Genomic DNA, 6,296 nt, shown 5'->3' with positions numbered 1-6,296 from the left:
GAACTTAGAAAACCAATGATCCTGATGGTGTTAAAGACAAGCCAGTTTGTTCAGATAACACCACTGCTCTCCCTCTAGTTCAGTAGCAAGCTGGCTCAGCAGGGAGGACCTGTAAGACTTCCAGGTGAAACCAATGCTGATTTGCAGCTGGAAACAGAACGATTTACATGCCAGCAAGGCTGTAACCCTGACTGCACAGCTCAGGATTCTCCAACGTGGATGGGTGCTCTGGGCCACCTCCCAACCATGCTGTTTCCTCCAGAACACAGCCCATCGTGCACCCAGCCCTGCCCTGGCCAAGCACATACCTCCATGGGATGGTGAAAGTCTGGGGGACCATGTACCTTTTTCTTTGAGCCTGCTCCACTTGCTGTGAGTTTGTACCCATTCCCTGCTCAACCACAACAAAGACAAGTTCAGTGTCTAGCAGCACACAGGTTCTCGAGATCTGAGGTGAAAGCAAGGAGCTAGGCATTTCCCAGCTGGAGGAGAAAGTCCAGATGCCTCATTCAGCCCAATCTTGTCTCCAGCTTCTCTTCACTGTTACCTCCCATACTTCAACACATGTTCCACAGTGGGTTTCAACCCTAAACATAGAGCAAATGCTCCCCACTCTGTGCTCCCTCCATCAGAGGGTTCTCTTGCTTGGAACGACCTCCCAGACGCCCCCCCAACCCTCCCCATCTCAAAGGCACAGTCTGAGCTCCCCTCCTCTGTGAAGCCTTCATCTCTTCCTCTGAACACACGATTCCAAGTGTCTACAGTATCCACTGGCCTCATGATATCTCTTGTATTGTGGTCTAACTTAGGATTTCTGTCTTGTTTCCTGAACTACACTATAAGCTTCTTGAGAGAAGGGGTCATGGTTATTCCAAAAAGTATACTGCCCAAAGCACGGAAAGGGGTTCAGTAAATATTTGCTTAAAGAAGGAAAGAGGGAAGAGAAGGAAAGAAGAAAGGAAGGCAATACACCTACCTTGTCGATGATTCTCTAGGCACTGCCTTCTGACGGTTTTTTTCCCCCTTTCTTTCTTAAACTAAGCTTTATAATAGTTTGTCACTGGTAGAACTTCTCAGTCTCCCAAAGAGATCAAAGGAACTCTGGCTTCTTCTCTCCCCTCCCACTGGTTTTTCAGATGATAACCAGATACTATTCAAGGCTTGGGGGTGGAGAGACCTACAGCAGAGACTGGGAAGAGAGACACATCTGAGTCAGGGCAAAGTGTGCAAAGGACTCAGTGGGAGAAATGGGGACCAGCTTCCTTCCTGCAGATGGGTCTGCGGGAGAAGAGTACAATCCATTGTACCCAGCAATGGAGTTGCAGGGTCTACCTCTGAAACTGGCAGCTCACCCAGGCCCAAGATTTTGGTCACCTCACTCTCACACGTGGTGTTTCCCACTCTGCCTTGGGTTCTCCACTCCTGGCCACAGACAGCGCAGCCCCTCCATCCTGGCCCTTCACCTTGGTGGCTGGGCCTGGCCAAGCAGTGAACTAGTGCCTCCCCCACTTCTCCTGGCCTCGGCACATGACAAGGAGGGGATTTCCTTTGGGGCCTTAACTGGAGATTATTCTCTTGCCCCATGTCAGCTGGCTGCTGGGGGAGAGTCTTCAGTAGTTTCATTTCCCTCATTTGGGATGTAGTTTTTAAGAACCAAAAACCAAAAACGGAAAGAGGAGAGGGCACCACCCACACTGGTACCACTCAAACCCTCATGACGCCAGTCCTGGAAAAGCTTAGGGGTCAATGCAAAGACTGAGGGCAAGTGAGGCTGGCTTGGCTGAAGGCCCTTCCTGGCATGTTTACTCCTCTTCTCTAACTATCTGAGTGAGGGGGCGGATCTCCAATCCTGAGGTCACTTCCTCTTGCTCCTTGTTGCCCAAGCAGGTGGGGACTTAAGCAGTTCACAAAGCTCTCCCAGGATAATGAGTCCATGGCCTCCCTCAGCCACTAATTCCAGTGACTGATGTCAGGGGGACACTGCCTCTTCCTTTTCTGGAAACACTGACCATATCAACATTTGATAAAGATTTCACGTTGTACAAAGATAACAAAATGCTTACAGAAGTATAATGTCAGTGTCAGGGCAGAGGCGGCAGTAGGACATCAAGGGAGAGGGGCACCCACAACTAACCATGGTTCAGTTCAGGGCAGAATGGAAGGAAATCATGGAAAAACAGGAATGAGGTGCTGGGAGAGTCATGGGAGGAAGAGAGCTCAACTGGTGGAGACTTCCAGGAAAGCTTTCGGGAAGAGGTGGCCTCTGAACTGATCCTCGTGTGATGGGACTGGGCATGAAGTCAGACTGAAGAAGAGATAAAGATGATGATGATTTAGAGGATGAGATAAAGCCAGGTCAAGGAGGAGACACTGTAGGAGTGATGATGGTATCTCTTTGCATCTTGCACCTTGTTCATGGTTCTGTCCAGTGCTGCCCAAGGGGCTTCATCATTTACAAGTCACAGTTCTGCCCTTCCCCTGGGGCAGTGAGTCCTGGCTGGCTGGGACTATAGTTTATTCACATTTGTATGTATCCCCAGCAATACCTAATCTAGCATCTAGTATGTGTTCAGTGAAGGTTTCTTAAATGAATGAAGGTTAGAGCCGTCGGAGAGGTGGAGGACTTGGGAAAAGTCACTTGCTGGTCATCGAGAAATCGTTTTTCATGACTGACAAATCTAAATCCCATTCCTTACCATGGGCTCATGGCCTGCATGATCTGGTCTCCTCTCTGCTCTCTTGGATTTCATACCCTACCACTTTCCTCATCACTTACTCCACTCAAAGCATGAAGTCATCTTTTCAGCCCATTTAAACCAAGCAGGCTTCTGTCTCAGGGCTGTTGCCATTTTCTCTTTCCTAGGTCCAGAATGCTCTCCTCCTCACCCAGACATCCACACAGTTCACTCCCTAACTTCCCTGAGGCCTCTGCTCAAATGTCACCTCCTCCAAGAGGCTTTCCCTGATCGCACCATCTAAAGTGGCACACACACACCCCCGTCACTTTTCCTTTACTTTACATTTTCTTCACAACATTTTTTTATTCATGTCACTGCCTGATATCTATTATATATTTACTTGCTAATTGTCTGCCACCCCAACTAGACTGTGTGCTCCTAAGGAAGAGAAATTTGTTTATTAGCTGTTGTATCCCAGTGGCTGTAACTGACACATACAGGGGCTTATAAATTTATGTGGACTACATGAATGAGTGAATGAATGATTTTTTTTAAAAAAAAACAGCTGCAGCAGAGTCATGGGGTCAGGAGCCAGGTTGCCAGGTGTTGGTTAGTTAGTGACTGGGGGTATGAAAATAAACCCAGGGAGGGACAAATGGTCTTTCAAGAATTAACGTCGTGATGTAAAATAGATAGCTAGTGGGAAGCAGCCGCATAGCGCAGGGAGATCAGCTCAGTGCTTTGTGACCACCTAGAGGGGTGGGATAGGGAGTGTGGGAGGGAGACGCAAGAGGGGAGGGGATATGGGGATATATGTATATGTATAGCGGATTCACTTTTTTATACAGCAGAAACTAACACACCATTGTAAAGCAATTATACTCCAATAAAGATGTTAAAAAAAAAAGAAAAAGAATTAACATCATGCATAGAAAATAAACTTGTTACCAAAGGGGAAAGGATGCAGGAGGGATAAATTAGGAGTTTGGGATCAACATATATGCACTGCTACATATAAAGTAGATAAACCACAAGAGCACAGGTAACTATATTCAATATCTTGTAATAATCTATAATGGAAAAGAATCGAAAAAGAATAGGTAGATATAATGTGGCAATTAAAAAATGATATAAATGAACTTATTTACAAAACAGAAACGGACTCACAGACATAGAAAACAAACTTATAGTTACCAAAGGGGATCCAGGGGTTGGGGGCAGGTGTGGAGAGAGATAAATTAGGAGTCTGAGATTCACATATACAAACTACTATATATAAAATAGGTGAACAACAAGGACCTAATGTATAGCACAGGGAACTATACTCAATATCTTGTAATAACCTATAATGGAAAAGAATCTGGAAAAGAAGATACATATAAAACTGAATCACTGTGCTGTACATCTGAGAATACCATGACATTGTAAATCAACTATATTTCAATAAAAATAAATTTAATTTAATTTAAAAAGAATTAAGGTCATGAAGGGAAGGATCGGTATGTGAACACCTTTTGTAAAATGAGATGTGCCATATAAATATATCTCTTTCCTTGGCAGAACAGGCCAGGGGGAGATGAGTGAAGATGGGATCAAGTCTCTAAGTGGGGGTTAGCCTTGGCAAAGTGGCAAGCCCTCTGCACGTGGCAGATATCAAGGCAATGTGACAGGGAGAAGGAAAGACTGACCCGAAAGGACTGTTGATCATTTTTTTTTTTTTTAGCTTTTCAGTGAAAAGTTTATTAGAAGGGCACTTACAGGGGAGAGAGAAGGAGAGAGAGGGCACAGTTCTTTAACAATACGGGTACATAAAATGTTCATTGCAGCTCTATTTACAATAACCAGGACATGGAAGCAACCTAAGTATCCATCAACAGATGAATGGATAAAGAAGATGTGGCACATATATACAATGGAATATTACTCAGCCATAAAAAGGGACGAAACTCAGTTATTTGTAGTGAGGTGGATGGACCTAGAGACTGTCATACAGAGTGAAATAAGTCAGAAAGAGAAAAACAAATACGTATGCTAACACATATATATGGAATCTAAAAAAAAAAAAGAAAGAAAGAAAAAATAATGATCAGAAGAACCTAGGGGCAAGATGGGAATAAAGATGCAGACCTACTAGAGAATGGACTTGAGGATACGGGGAGGGGGAAGGGTAAGCTGGGACAAAGTGAGATAGTGGCAAGGACATATGTACACTACCAAACGTAAAATAGATAGCTAGTGGGAAGCAGCCGCATAGCACAGGGAGATCAGCTCGGTGCTTTGTGACCACCTAGAGGGGTGGGATAGGGAGGGTGGGAGGGAGGGAGATGCAAGAGGGAAGAGATATGGGGACATATGTATATGTATAACTGATTCACTTTGTTTTAAAGCAGAAACTAACACACCATTGTAAAGCAATTAGACTCCAATAAAGATGTTAACAACAACAATAGGGGTACAATGCTTATTAAACAGGTGCTCTGCCCTTAAGATAAAAGTTAGAAAAATCTAAAACACTATAAATACGTACATGCTTTTTACAAAGGTATTAAAAGGTCAGGCTGGCTGAGAAGGGAAGGGAGTCAACATCTTCCGCGTTCTTTTTCCCCACCCAAACAGGAGTCCTGCCCAGAATAGCCTAGTTGCAACAGCAGCACTGAGGGTGAATGAAGGCTTCCTGGAGGAAGATGACTCCATCCCTCTGTACAGTTCTCACCCCTAGGAAGGGAGAGAGGCTTGGTTCAGAGGCCCCCGTGTAAGGGCCTGTATTCGACTCCAAGCTGCCTGTGATCACATGCTGCCACGTGGGGAGCCAGCCTGGGTCGGTGGTTCCAGGTGCTGAGCCCAAAAGCCACTGCACCCTCTACCAGTATTCGAAACTGGCTGTGCCCCATCTCCTCCCAACCACTGTCCTTGGGAGGAGAGCCTTTTCCAACTTTCCTCAAAAAATTAAATAGTTATCTGTCTTGGATGGTTTTAAGAAATTATTACACAAATATAAAAACACCAGAATGCTCGAGCATACGTTACTTTAGCATAAAAAAAAAATTACAGGATCACCTGAGAGAATTTCTCAATCCAGTTTATACAACAGGTGAGTTTTTCCATGTGATAGCTGTGCTTCTGAAAGGCTGCCTGTTGATCATCGTTAGCTGTTGATCATCCTCATTTGTAAGGACCCACTTGTAAAACAGCGGGCAATGTGTGAGGGACCTGGTCTGCACAATTGCATAACAGCAGTGGGCAGTCCAGGCCTGGTGGAGGAGAGAGGTATCTTGACACAAGACCTACAGTCATAGCTACCTTCCACCCAGGCATGTACACTGTCCCTCAACAACTCCATTTAAGTAGGTACTAATGGCCTCAACTTACAGAAGAGAAAATTGGGCTCAGATTGATCACGTACTGTGGGCCTTTTGCCCAAGGCCACATAGTGGAAGCTTGTTTTTAGTAACAGTTACTGGTTTTGTTTTTAAAAGTTTCTGGGGCTTCCCTGGTGGCGCAGTCGTTGAGAGTCCGCCTGCCGATGCAGGGGACATGGGTTCGTGTCCCGATCCAGGAAGATCCCACATGCTGCAGAGCGGCTGGGCCCGTGAGCCATGGCCACTGAGACTGCGCGTC

This window comes from Delphinapterus leucas, chromosome 4 (genome assembly GCF_059928025.1).
Source record: "Delphinapterus leucas isolate spDelLeu-1000000601 "Yukka" chromosome 4, BTC_Dleu_Yukka2, whole genome shotgun sequence".
Taxonomy (NCBI): Eukaryota; Metazoa; Chordata; class Mammalia; order Artiodactyla; family Monodontidae; genus Delphinapterus; species Delphinapterus leucas.
Note: the sequence above shows the minus strand (reverse complement) of the source record.